Below are 15,163 nucleotides of genomic sequence, written 5' to 3'. Positions count from 1 at the left end.
CATTAGCTCATCTGATGTCTACTACAATCTGTATAGTGGGGGATTACTACCCCCACTGACAGTTGGACAAATTGTGACGTCGACCTTGAGAAATACATTTAAAGTCATCAAATGGCAGAACTGAGATCGGAATTCAAGCATTCCCATTCCTACCGCAACCTTCCCACTATTCCATCAAAATTCCACTTTACGGAGAACTCTGGCTAGTAACCAAGATTATAGAAATATATACACGTCTATCACGACAAGCATCCTGTTTTGCATACATTATTTTGGATAGAATTAGAAAGTGAAAAATTCAATGATACTTTTTTTTCATATGAGGAAACCAAGGTAAGAGGTTTTAGCCACAGTCCAAAGTCACAGAGCTTCCTGAGAATAGAGCAGAGCTGAAAAGCCAGGTGGTTCCCACTATACAACCACGCAGTGCTCCCTCACCTAAGTGGGCCCGTACCTGTCACTCCCATTTTGACATCAGAGATGTCCCCTTGAACACTTATCTCCTACTTCTTTAGAGTACCCTTTCTTGGAAGACAGGCATAAATGATAGCTCCATGAACTGTCTTGTCATTAGGTTTCACCAATTCTGAGCCAAATTTAAGTAATTTAAGCTCCTTTGGATCTTGAGCTATTTAAACGGTTGGGATTGATTCTGCATACTCAGTCATCTCAAATAGCATGGAAGAGACTACTTCTATGACCAAATATGAAAGAGTCCTGTATGATTCTGCCACATTTTCCAACTTTGGGAAAAATATTATAGACACATATTATCACAAAGCAATGCTGATCCACAAATCTAGTTTTTATTTTGACCTCCAGAAAATTGGGTCAAGTCCTCTTATTTTTAGCCACACTATCAATCTTGAAAATCTGTCATAGTCTTAAAACTCAGACTCTGAATCTGGTTTTTTTTTTTTTTTTTTTTTTGCTTTAGTAGCTTCTTGGACACAGATTTTAAATGGAGTATGCTTTGTCCACTTAGGGCAACAAACTGTCCCTGGAGAGGATACACACACACAAGCTACCCATCACTTGTGAGGCTATTCCTTATGGCGAATGACATTTTCCTGAAGTATCACTTGTCTGGTGTAAGACTGAGGGTTCGGAAAAGAGTCTCTTTTCATTTAAGACATATTTCCTTTTGACTTGTAAGCAACATAGATTAAACAACTTAAATCTACCAAGGGCATCAGTCAGAAAATCAAGGTAAAAGTCAGTCAGGCTCCCGGGCAATCTAAAAACAGATTAAAGAGTTCCTCCTTGATGATTCCTTCCACAGGTAAACTTGTGCCAATGTCCTGATCTTATTCCTGACTATATTAGGAGTCTTGGTCCTCAGCCTGGGGAGTTGGAAGCCTAAGTAATCCCGAGGGGAAAAAATCGTCTAAAGTTCACACTTAAAACCAAGTTGGTTTATTACAGGAAGAACCTGACAGTAGGCTACATCGAGGTTATAATTCACATGTATAAATAAATGTCCTTGTTTTCAGGAGACACAGTGAAGAATTTATGTATTAGGGGCCAATATGTCTGCAAGGTACTTTCAAAAACTGGCATTTTATGCAATATTTTCAGAACTTTAAGTCTGGAATTATATTAAAATAAAAAGTTCGGTACTGTGACACTAAAATTATAGTGCCAGCTTTAATCTGTGTGTATCAGGATGTTTTCCTCTGGCCAACATATAGTGAAGATGCATGTATGACCATTCATGTAAGCAGACACAAACTACACATCCTATGCAAACTACAGTAAAGATGAGTATGATTTTTTTTATGCCTCACATCCCTTAACTATGGGTGAATTATTTCATGTGGTCTTCAATCCAGGAACCAGCTGTCTCTTCACTGGCTATTGAGAGATGTGTGTATATTTACGGCTAAACTCAAGGAGTTTCAAATTATGATTATGTGGCATTCTCTCTTCAAACCTGTCTTTAAGAACCGAACCCCTGCAGCATAAGTGAGAGAACTTCGCTGTGATTCCTACTTTACATAAAAATGTAACAGTTGGTACTAATTGCAAGAGTAACATAAATTCAGTGCAAGAAATGGAGAAAACAAAAGAAATAACAACAATTCATTTGCAGTCCTACTACCAGAGAAAACCGGGAATGATGTTTTCTTCTTAATAGTTTGATTCTTTACAGAATTATTTCATCTCTCCCCGTCATCACTTTACAATCTAATTTTTCTGACTGTGGTTGATGAGAATACGTCTTCTGAGGTTACCGAAGCATGCACGGGCCCCTGGGATTAGAAGTATCAGGTCTGAGGACACAGAGATGGACTCACGAGGGTTGTTCTGCAGAGGTGGTACAGGTTTTGTTTGCTTTACTTCTGAATAAATTCTCAGGTATAGAGTAAACCAAAAAAATGAAATAAAACCTGAGGTTTCTCTGGGTCAATATCACATTTCATTTTAAAAAAAACTGCCCATGCTTTTCGTGAGCACAAGAAAGTAAAATGAGAAAGATTACTTAAAAAAAAAAAATATTCGAATGACAGTTTTACTGCTCTTGCATACATTTTTATAAAGGCAAAATCATTTGGGTGACTGTATACAATCTGAGCCCATGGTCCCCTGGAGCCTTCACTGCTGGTGTTGGGGTATCTGGGCATCAACTGATAATGTCCCCCTTTCTCCACCTGAACTCTGCACCAATTAACAGAGAGAAGGCAGAAATGAAAACACCACCTTGACATCCGATAAAGGCCAGACCTTTACTATATATGATAAGCTGTGTCTGGGGTGGGCCAAAAAATCCCAAAAGAATGGGAAACAGTGCCCGTCTCAACAGTTAGCAATCATTCTCTGCCATGCCATGAAGAAAGTGCACATCTAATTAATTCACATCTGATAAATGCTTGATTTAGAAGGATGTAAAGAATTGGTTAGCAAGGCTGCTTAGATCATGGTAGAAAGTAAAAATTTTAGCATCCATATGTAATTTCACTCAAAGAGCTTAAAGATTTATGTTGATAATTATAAGGGGAATAGGCAAATGTGGATTAGACAAGCACAAATATAAACAGACAAACACACAAACAGATCTACACATCATCACAAGGGGGCGAGCTCCTGCTCCTGCAGTCATATCCCCTTTGTATACATGACTGCTCCTTTGGAATGTTTATTTATGCAGATTAAAAAACCCTCTATGCTCTTCTGCATACTGGCCTGTCTGTTTTCTTTAACACAAAACTTGCTCTGTAGTGCACAATTCTAGAAAAGCAACGGTCCTTTCTCTTTTGCATTAGCTGATTCATGTGATCTCCATGGAGAGACAGAGCCTAGTGATGCAAAGTGCCTGGCATTTGGGGCTCGGAGATGGATGGGAAGTGTCTTCAGGGAAGCATTAACAGTGCAGAGGAGTGAGAGAAGCTGAAGGGACTCACTTTAAGGAAAATAATCTGGAGCCAAGAAAAATAAAACCATTATTTTATTAATTAATCAGCTCATTCATTCATTCGTTCATTCATTCATTCGACTGTTCAGCAATCCAACCATCTAGCATATTCCGGGTCAGTGCAGGGAATCACTAAGGCGATTTCTTTTTCCTCAGAGCTGATTGGTCCAGAGAAAAGATGTATATAAATAATTCCCACACAGGTTCTGTAGTAAACAGTACAGACAGAGCAAGAAGAAAACAAGCTGGGAGTTTTGGGCTGGGAATAATGACATTACAGATTTGCTGAGGAAGAAGAGAGACTGCTGCCCTAGCAGATATGAGTGCATGTACCAAGACACAGAGGACGAGCTTGTCAAGAGTTGAGACACAAGGGAAGTGAAAAGCAAGCAGCTTCAACAGAAGCCAAAACTTTGTTTGTGGGATACAGAAGGCAGAGGAATACGCTGACCTGTACGAGAAGTATGCAATGAGCAAAATCCAGACTGTGGAAATTCTATAGGTTGAGTGCCCAGCTGTTCATTAATTAATAAGTAAATTAAAAAAAAGGGGAGGATGGGGGTACCTGAGTATTATAAGATACTTAAGACACGTCGACATTAAAGCACAGGGAAGGAGATAGTGGTTATGGTCGTACACTAGGTGATACAGTGAGAAAGACATTTCGGAAAGGACTACAGTGTCACTTTGACGGTAAGGGGGCGTGCAGGGGGAGGCGGTGACTGGGACAGGGTAGAGATGTTACCGGGGGCGGGTAACATTTTTATTCTGGACCTGAGTTTTGCAAATATGGGGCAGAAGTACAGGTTTTGCTCAGATATGTTGAGTTTGCAATCTTCTGGTACATAGTGGCGCAGAAGACCTGGAGCCACCAGAAACATGGCCTGCAGAGCTCACGTCTACGCCAAAGCCACCCGAAACGCGTCCTGCAGAGCTCACGTCTACGCCAAAGCTACCTGAAATGCGGCCTGCAGAGCTCACGTCTATGCCAAATCCAACTGAAATGTGGGCCTGTAGAGCTCACGTCTACACCGAAGCCACCCGAAACGTGGCCTGCAGAGCTCACGTCTATGCCGAAACAACCCACAGCGAAGCACTGGAATGAAAATGGGCGTTTTCCAGATTCAAGCAGAATTTTGCAGGTATTTGGTGGGGGGGGGGAGAGGCTACATTAAAGTCCTTAAAAGGGATTTATTGTACATTGAATTCTGCTAGATAATAGTTCCACCTACAATAAAGTGCCATGTCCTGGCTGAAAATTCTTTAGTGTCTAACTGTAGCGCTCACTAGTATCATCGAACTGGTGGCCATGGTTAAGAGCTATGAGGAGCAGAGTTCTTTTTTTTTTCTTAAATCATTTCAATATTAGCATCCATGAGATGATAAACAAAAGCGACCTTAATTTTGTTTAGTCTGCAAGAACAAAGGAGAAAACTGCGTGTAAGAGATGGAAAGGAAAGCAGAGCCAACATTTTTGCTGATTTGACTCTGGACACGCGCGCTCCCTTCAGACAACGACGAGGTGGGATGGGGCGGGATCGCCGAGGCCGGCTCTGCGTTGAGTCACCTCACGAACCGCGAATCCAGGTGCCAGAAGCCGTGTTCCATCAAACGTGTTGGGAAATCACCCCAGACGGCCACGTCCCCGCCAAGGATGGATAACCCGTGAGGCAGCTGCTCTCCATGACGTGCCCTCTCGGCCCGTAGGGGGGGCTCTGGCCCCGTCTTCCCTTCCGGACTGTTTCCACCCTCCACGCTTCCCAGTCTCCGCACTAGACCTCATCCAAGCCGCTCACGCTTTTCTGGTTAAAAGTTTACATGGACTTCTAAGTAATTTCCTTTCTTTAAAAAAGTTGCTTGAAAGTTACGTTAATCTCAGCACAGTTAACCTGTTTACACCTCTACCCTGGTCCAAAAAGTCTCAAATCGGAACTAACAAAAACAAAACAAAACGAACCCCCAAAAGTCCCCCCAAACCACAAACCAGACTCTTCTTAGATGTTCACGGGGTGAGAGCGGTGGGGTCCACTGTTTCCGCTGGGCGCTGGGGCACCCCTTTCTACATGTTCCCGGGCTCCAGCCGCGCAGTGAGGCCACCCGGCCGGCCGCTGGGGCGAGCCCCGGCCCCTTGGGGGAGGGAGCCCTGCTCCAGGTTCTTCCCCCTTTGCTCATATTGATCAGCTATACGACAATTTGCTTTCTAGAATTCCCATCTGTACAGGAACTAGAAACCTCTGCCCTTTCAGAAGTATCGGGAAGGGGGCGTCCCCGTGCGCCCTGCGCCCCCCTCCTTTCTCTCCCTGCCTCATCCGCACAGTGACCCGCACAGTGACCCGAGTCCTGAGATTCCGAATGTAATGGGGGTGGCCGTGGGGGGCGTCCTGCTCAGCCCCAGCTGAGCTCCCTGCTGTCTAACTTCCAGCGGGCTCCTTGCTGGCTCCTTGCTGTGGCACGCGTGATTCCTCCCCTCTCCGTCCGCCCACATGGTCCGCTCCACCAGGGCCAGCTCAGTGGGGCGAGGGTGTGCTTACAGTCCATCAGGAAGGTGCGAAAGTCCAGGCTTGAGATGAAAAGTTTGAAAACCTGATTGAGGCTGCAGGCCACAGACCCATTCTCTAAAACAGTCTTGACAACGATAAATCTTAATAGTGTGATAAAAAACCAACCTCAAACGCAGACTTCATCTTAAATCATGATATATTATATGAATATATCTGAGATTTCTATTCTTTCCTTTTTATATAATCAGATTAAAATATAACTGCCTTTCTCTGAATACACAGTATTCAACACCATCACTTTCAATAATATATAATTAATTCACCTTTAAATTTAGAGCCTTCTCTACTCATTCCTATAGAGCTTCAATATCCGTTTTTTTTTTTTTCAGTGTGATGTAAGCGATCTTCATTCAAATACATTTTAAGCTTCAACAACAAATTAAAAAATGATTCACATTATGGTGCATTTATACATGTCTTTTCATCTTCCAAGTGCGGTAAACATTAATTAACCCTGGCTAATTAAAACAGCCACGGTTTACAAATTTACTCATTAATCAGCCTCAAGCAAATGCAAAGCATTTAAAGGCTTTCATGATTTGTACCAATTAAATATGGAAATTATTTTTTTTTAAACGAAGAGGTCATGAATTCAAGACAAGCAGTTCTTGGACTTAAATTTGATAATGTTTCAGAAAGAAAACTGAACCATTTTTCAAATTCGTAGAAGTCCAAGGAAAGAAAAAATAAAACTGCTTGTTATGAGTTTAATTGTGTTCCCCTAGAAGATATGTTGAAGTTCTAATCCCCAGTACCTGCGAATGTGACCTTATTTAGAAATAGGATCTTTGCAGATGTAATCAAGTAAAGATGAGGTCGTACTAGAATGAGATAGGACCATAATCGAATATGGAGGAGGGTGGACCCTACTGGAGCAAGATGGGCTTTTGATCTGGGGAAGACACTGAGGCAGAGACAAAGGGGAGACCACCATTTGAAGATGGAGGCAGAGAGCTGGGAGTGACGTATGTGCAAGCCAGAGAAACACCAAGGGTTACAGGTAGCACCAGAAACGAGAGAAAGGAATGGAATAGATTCTCCTTTAGAGCCTTCAGAGGGAGCACGGGCCTGTGGATCCCTTGATTTTGGACTTCTAGCCTGCAGAATGATGAGAGAATGAATAAACTTGTTTTAGGCCGTCCGGTTTGTAGTAATTTCTTAGGGAAGCCTGAGGAAACGAATCCACTGTCCATAAGTGAATATTAACCATTTATGATAACCATTTCTGGCTATAATGAACACTCTAGAGTAGGATGCACTGTCTTAGTGAGCTCTTTAGTCAAGGCTGGGATAGGTAGATAGGGTTGAAGAACACAGAGCTCTGTAATCTAATAGCTTAATTTAGCCTCATCAGTGCAGAGATGCTTTCTCTCTGAACCCCAGAAGTGGTTTAGTGGAGAATAGATGGTTCCTTTGTTTCAGCTCTCAGCTCCTCTCCTGCAACACCCTTCCGCAGGGAACACCGCCCACTTCCCCTTCTGGACCATCAGCGGCTGTGCGTCTTATCCTGACGAGACCATGGGAACTTTGGATACCAGTGTCAACTCTTAAGCTCAGCAAGGAAGTGGAAGGACCTCCGGTTCAAACACCTTGGAAACATAAGGTTATGCCAAATCCTCGTTAAGAAGCCAGAAGATGAGGAAGACGCATGGCCGATGCCTAGCCAGTTTAAGGTTTTACTAACTCCATGGCGATGATGACATGACCATCTCTAACGCCAGAACTGAATCTGTTGTCACATCTACATCCCAGCAACTAAACCCAATTAACTTGGATCAGCTGGAGTTGTCTATAAAGTGTGGCATACCAATTTCACTTTCCGGTTCATATATGATAAGTTGATCTTAACAAAAAACAATTCTCCAGTAGCCTAAGAGTATAGATAAACTAGTAAAAAAACAAATTTTAAAAATCCATCAAGTCTCTCTATGTCAAATACATGCTTTATCTACCAAAGAGGTCTTATATCTGAAGTTCATGAAGGCAGAGTGAAGGCTGCTGAAGCGAAACCTGTTTCCAATGACTTATGGTACAGAAGCAAGAAAAATAGCTTTCATGGCCTCCTCTGACTTCTTAGGATAAAGAACCCATGTGCACTAAATCGATGATGGCTAAGGAACACTGAAGAGGGGGTACCCAAAAGCATGATGCAGCCAACTGTTACGGGCTGAACTGTGTCACACACACATATCCCAATTCATGCTGAAGCTCTAACCAGCCATGTGACTGTATTTGGAGGTAGGACATTTAAAGAGGTAATTCATTAAACAAGTCATAAGGGAACTGGAAGAGAAAGAGATGACAGAGATCTCTCTCACTCACGCACAGAGAAAAGGGCACGTGAGGACGCAGCAGAGGGCGGCCGTCTGCAAGCCAAGGAGAGAGGCCTCAGGAGAAACCCAACCTGCGAAGACCTTGATCTTGGACTTCCAGTCTGCAGAACCGTGGGGGAAAAAACACTTCTGCTGCTTAAGCCACCCCATTTAGGGTATTCTGATATGGCAGCCAGAGCTGACTAAGACACCCACCTAGTTATAACCAGATAAAAGAAAGATCAAAGGTCAGAATAGCTTTTTCTGAAAGATTTTTCTTCTTTTTTTTTCTTCTTCTTCTTTTTTTTTTTTTTTGAAAATATAATAGCTGAAGATAAGAAAAGTACTATAGTATAAATTACCAATGAGTCAGCAGGGATGTGCAGTGAATTTCATGTCCTGCCCCTTTCACAGAAATCATAAGAAAGTGATCTATTTCAGATTTGGCTCAATTCGAGGTTTGACCTTTGAGGCTTTTCATTTTCTTCACATTTTATGGCCATTTGCCAAGAAAATTCCCAAGTGCTTTTCTCTGCTACCTTCCTTCACTACGGGCAGAAGGAAAAATCCAAATGACGGATTGTCTGGGACATTTTCAGTTCTGTGGTCTATTTGTTTCGAGGGAACAAAAGAGGAGATGATACATGATTTCCGTGCCAAGTCACTATATAAGACACTTTAAGAAGCAGAGAAATATAATTTGTTTTCCTGTGAAATCTACGAAATACGTGTACTATTGCTTAACAGAGCCAGTGCCTCCTGGGTCTGGCACCTGCAGTTGGTACTCAGGATGCCTTTCCTTGGTCATTGTTTTGTCAATTCTCTAAGAAGGCACCAAACTTTCTGAGCTGATATTAGGCTCTGTGACAATCCTCCAAAATTAAGCTTTTACTGTTTGTTATAAGGCTGACAATTCCAGGTGTTATTTTGTCAATTTCCCCTTTCATCTCTTATTAAAATAGTGTCACTGTGGAATTAAAGAGAGCTGAAATGGATAACTTCTTCAAGTAAAAAAGTGAAGAATCTAAAGAGGGAGAAAATGACTTTGGTAAATAGAGTAGCAGGTTTACGATTTCTGAAAGGAACAAACAAAATAGCAAAGAGGGAAACTGTTAGGAAGGGTGGCACTTTCCGACTGAAGTCTGCCCTATGCTTGTATTATTTATTCCTTTTAGATATTTAAAGTCAATCGAAGTTAATAAGCACTTTATGTCAATCCCTTTTCATACCTAAGAAGAAATCTTAACTTGGATAAATAAAATAGCCATCCACTAGGTCACACCTAAATAAATTCTCAATTTAGCTGAACTTCAAGGTTAATATTCACTGTAATATTTTATATAATCGCAGCATTGGAAAAAAAGCACCACTAGAAACCTACATAGCTCATTTATCAGGATATATTAATTTTCAATGACAATAACTGCCATTCTTTTTTCCAGACCAACCTAAACAATTTAAGTCTACAACAGTCCTTATACATAATCGTTATTTTGAAAACTTCTGAATATTTAAGATCACCTGGGGAAGATAAGGAAAATGCAGATTTCTGTCTGCCTGACTCTGTATTTTTTTTATAGTTTTTTTCTCTCTTTTTTCAATTAGAGATGATATTCAGTATTATTTTATATTTGTATCAGGTGTACAGCAAAATGGTTAGACATTTATATAATTTACGAAGCAATTCCCCCAATGGTCTAGTATCCACCTGGTACTACACATAAAGTTATTTTGTACTTCTTAATCCCTTTGCCTTTTCACCGAGCCCTCTACTCCCCTCCCATCAAGCAAATACCAGTCTGTTTTCTGTATCTACGAGTCTGTTTCCATTTTATTTTGTTCTTTAGATTCCACATGTTAGTGAAATCATACAATATTTGTCTTTCTCTGTGTGACTTATTTCACTTAGCATAATACTCTCTAGGTCCATCCGTGTCGCTGCAAATGGTAAAATTTCATTCTTTTTTATGAGTGAGTAATATTCCATTGTATATTCCATTCCAATGGAATCTGTATTTGAAATAAGAATTCCTCCCAATTACCGTGCTTCGCTTGCCCCCCAAACACATTAAGAAACAAAGAATGGCTTCCAGAAGGACAATTTCCATGCGGAGTGCATTTTTCCGCGGGAGAATTTCAGATGAGCTCTCAGGTGCCTTTCGCATCTAAGGGCTTCATGTAACTAAACCGAAGGCATCAGCCAAGGCCAGATACTCTTCGCTGTCTGCTGGCTGATGGCACAAAGGCACAGGGCAGTGAAGAAGGCTTACGTGTGACTGGAGACAATCGATCAATCCCATCAGCCTCCCCTGTTCCAAGGACCTACGCCCAGATTCACAAAGTCTTATATAAAACGAAAGTATTCGCGTTCAGCCCTCCATGATTCTGCTCTAATACAACTTTTTTTTTCTTTAAAGAAAAGGCATTATATTTTTTCACCCTCGAGTATTTGAAGACATGCTTTGATTTTTTGAGGGGGTCTGGCAAGGCATGTTGCACTCCCTTGGACCCTGACCATTTTTATAGCACATTCACAGCCTCTGATTTTGGTCGAGCCACATAATCACCCAGAATCCTTAATCTGAAAACTGACAGGTTCGAGTCCACTTTCCTGCTCCCTGAAAGAGATGTAAGCAACAGCATGGATACCGGTCCACACCGAAGGGGGGAAAGACCCCATCTCTTCATCTCACATCAAAGAGATCTGGAAAGTGAGGTCTCCCTCATGTTTTCATAACAATTTTTTTTCACTTAAACACAGATGCCACATTAATCGACACAGGGCATTTGGGCCTTCTTTGTGTGTGTGTGAGTGGGTGGGTGGGGGGCGGATAACCGTATTTTAGTACATCCACAGATAGTCTTGTCTTGATTTCTCTTTTTATACCTGAAGGAGGTACTTCAGGTGTAAGAAGGCTTGTCCCTTAAGATGGAAAGAAGGCACTCAAGTGTCGAGAAATTGGTTTTCTGCCAAAAGGAAAGTGGGGGAAATGAATCAGAGACTTAGCCTATGAACTCTAAATACATTCTAGCAGGGCCTACAACTGGATTAAAAAGAAAATTCCTGTAGCTTCCGCCTATCCCTATTTTTCTTGAAACAACTTCTTTTTTCCCCCTTTTTCTCATAATAACTGACATTACCAATAGCAGTTTGGAAACTATTCAAGTTTGATACTTAGAAAATTGAGGGGCTATTTCTATTAATAGCACTATCCATTTCATTGGCTTGCTCCAAGTGTTCGTTCTCAGTATTAAATTCAATTTCCTTGGCTTGCTCCAAGTGTTCGTTCTCAGTATTAAAACAAAACAAAACAAAACAAAACAAAACAAAAAAAAACGGCTAAGAACTTCTAGAACTTGTTTTGACTGCCATCAACAAATCTAACAAATAGGAAGGTAAGACAGCAATAGTATACTAGAAATTATCTCCTTACTTTTTACCAGAATTACAGAGAAATTGAGAGCTCCAGGGTTACAGGGTAAAATCTTTGAAGAAGAAAACAGACGGTCTGTCACCTTGCCTGCTCACCTAGACAGGTGGCTTAGACGGTTTTCACTTATGTTTTGGAAATGTTGCATTTCCAGCCAATATCGCGCATTGCAAGTTCTCTGTAATTGTAGGGAAACTGAGAGAAATATAAACTAAAGGGGAAGCTGAGTCTGTTGTACATTACTCATCTTTTTTTTTTTTAATAGTTACCTTAAAGGTAGGAATGCTTATCGAAACAAGACGTAAACAGTACTGAGGAGTATCACGTAGCGAGTGGAAGTGTCTTTTTCCCACAGATATGCCAAGATAGCCACAGAAATACGGTGCTAATTAGAAAAGACTGCACATTTTAATTATTAGGTAGAGTCGAACAGTCATATGCATACACTGATTTGTAGCTTATGAAAGTTCTCTGTCACTTACTCTTGTCATGGCAGAGTATGACAAAGTTTTTAAATGAGCAACTTGATAATTTTAAAAAGTTATGTTTTGATTTGTACTATTCAATCACAAGAGGTTGTGCATCTTTTCGTCTATGATTACAATTATGTATCTCTTTCAGTAAATTGGAGCTGTTGTGTTTTATTTCACCTTACACATATATTTTTTTTTCTTGGTGGCATGTAGTTTTTATCATGTGGATTTAAGAACATAACCGTAGTGGTAAATCTAATTGGTTTAGTGGGGTGCTAGACTAGATCTTCACCTTTTTCTTAACTATCATAAGTTAAATATGCCCTAAATCAGTAATTCTCAAAGTTTAGCATGCATCAGAGTCACCTGGACAGCTCGTTAAAAGAGACCACTGATCCCCTATGCTGCTGATTCAGGAGGTCAAGGGTGGGACCAGACAATGTGTATTTCCAACAAGTTCACAGAGGATGTTGATACCGCTGGTCCAAGGACCACACTTGGAGAGCCACTGCTCTCGTGAAAGAGTTCCTTGAAGAAAGGTATTTGTAAGTACTTACACTTAATAATTTGTTTCAGGAAACACAAATGCACACGAGATTTAATTTCTACCCTTAAAGAGCTTACAATGTAGTATGTGAAAATTAGTTGACATGCACGCAACAAAGCAATAGTAGACACATAATCTATAAAATATATGATCTGAGGACAGATGCTTTGTGTTAATCAAAGATTTAAAGAGGGAGGTGATGTGCGAATTGGGGTTTTGAAACCCGATTGAGATGTCAACACGCCAAGACTGGGCATGGGCACTGAAGACAGAGCGAATGGCAAAAATACATGTGTCTCGGGCTGTGGAGAAAATATCAGCTTTCCTCAAAAGTCAGGCTCACGAAGAGCAAAAGGAGTGCCTATCTGCTTTGTCTGTCCAGGGTTATTTTGAGGATCAAATGAATTTTTTTAAAAAAGAAAAGAAATAAAGTCGGTCATCAAAAAGAAGACAACTGAGTAATAATATAACATAAACTTAGGAAAAATATCCACAAAATTTTTCAATAAATTCTTTTTCTTTCCTCTCTTATTCCCTTTTTTAAAAAATACGTTTGAGTGGCAACAAATAAACAAAATCATAAGATGATCCCCTGTCCTGGCTTGGGAGAGACACACTAATGATGAATGTGATTTGAAGGGCTGCAGTCACTGACAATTCACAGAGCTAAACCCCTCATGTCTGATCCCTCAACAACGGTTAAGACCTGGCTGAGGATTATTGCCTTCTGCTTTCAGAGAAATCTCTGCTTGTCCCGCACAGAAAAATCTCATGGCAATAACCATATAGAAAGAGACATGTTGTTGCCTTTTGATTTCTAAGAAAATACAGAATGCAAATGTAACACGAAAACCCTTGGGTACATCACAGTCTCTCTGAGCAGAGCAAATGACACGGTTGAACCAGTCAGAACTGGGGTTCCTCCTTCTCAATAATCTTCAGTGAGTGATGATGCAAGTCAACAATGGCTGTCAGATGGCAGAACCAAATGCCAAGAGACACAGCAGTCAACATCCCTCAGCTTAATGAAAGCAGTCTCTCCCTCAAATGTGTTTATCCAAAGCTTCCCCAAGCAGATTCTAAGTTAATTAAGTAGGAAAGATTGTGCCCTACACCTGCAATATATCTGATGACAAGCACAGAATCTAAAATATGGTAGGCATTTAGGAAATAGCTATTGAAGATCCAACGCCCTTGATTAATTCTTGGATCCTCTTGCTATTCACAATGGCAAATGACAGAAGTACACACACACACACACACACACACACACACACACACACGTTTACTGAGGCAATATATAAAACATAGACCTTATATCTGAACCATTTTTAGACATGTAGTTTAGTGGCATTAACTACAGTCATAATGTTGTACAACCACTGCCACCATCTGTCTCCAGAACTTTACCTCCCCAAACTGAAACTCTGTACGCATTAAAAACTAACTGCCCATTCCCTCTTCCGCCACTCCAGGCCCTGACGACCACCGTTCTATTTTCAGTCTCTATGAATTTATTACTCTAGATACCTCATATAATTGTAATAAAAAAAACATGGGCTGCTTCATGAATTTGCATCTCATACTTGCACAGGAGCCAAATTAATCTTTCCTGTATCATCCAATTTTAGTATATGTGCTGCCAAAGCAAGTACCGCATTACACACACACACACACACACACACACACACACACACACACACTTTTGAGACTCTATAATACTCTTTTACAAATTAATAGAGTGGTGAGTGAGAACTAAGAAATTTACCTTGTGGTAACTCAGTGGCAATGATATAGTTACTTGTCTCTTTATTTAGAAAATAATACTAATTAAAAATTGTAAGTATAACTATTAACAAAGTTTCATATATATAAATGTTAGAAAATTACTTATTGGTATTTCTAGAAACTCATCAATAGCAAGAAGCATCTACTATTCTGTTTAGTCACTATGCAAAAAAAGTTTTAATGTAACAGAGAAAGGTCACTTTATAAATGATTAATGTTTTCAAGTCCAGCTACATATGATACTTTTCTTACAGTGTATGCACCATCAAAAGGGGCATGTTTGGCAACAATATCAAATCATTTGAAAGCAAATCCATTTTAATTCTTTCAAGGCTCAGTAATCATCAACAAAACGAAGTCAAGTTTTTGCAAAAGAGAAATTAATTTAGAATTTCAAACAGAACACTCTCTCTCAACCTTCCCATACCCCCCACCCCAAACCTAGAATATGAAATTTGGTTTGCTTCTAGAGTTTCCTACATAAAAACAGTATGAAATGCTAATGAACATAATCGTTAATATGATACGTTCCCCTTTTGTACTCTCAGCTCTCCCCTGCTCACGCCCCAGGAAGTTCTTTCATAACTTGGCAAAGCTTCAGAAACTATAGCCTCAGGGTTTCGCTTCACTATTACAGCC

The 15,163-nt window shown here is 40.4% G+C and overlaps 1 protein-coding gene and 1 non-coding gene across 7 annotated transcripts in view; both read right to left on the bottom strand.

The window, feature by feature from the left end:
• The window catches only part of LOC107498323 (amyloid beta precursor protein), a 233,803-nt gene that overhangs the window by 33,049 nt on the left and 185,591 nt on the right, over nt 1–15,163 (bottom strand). The gene's annotated exons all lie outside the window — the stretch shown is intronic.
• On the bottom strand, nt 14,286–14,391 carry LOC118602329. Its single transcript, XR_004950673.1, has one exon. It is a non-coding gene; the product is annotated as a U6 spliceosomal RNA (small nuclear RNA).

This window comes from Rousettus aegyptiacus, unplaced genomic scaffold, assembly GCF_014176215.1.
Source record: "Rousettus aegyptiacus isolate mRouAeg1 unplaced genomic scaffold, mRouAeg1.p scaffold_m13_p_4, whole genome shotgun sequence".
NCBI classification, from domain to species: Eukaryota; Metazoa; Chordata; class Mammalia; order Chiroptera; family Pteropodidae; genus Rousettus; species Rousettus aegyptiacus.
The sequence above is the reverse complement of the archived record's forward strand: the minus strand, read 5'-3'. Positions and strand labels throughout refer to the sequence as shown.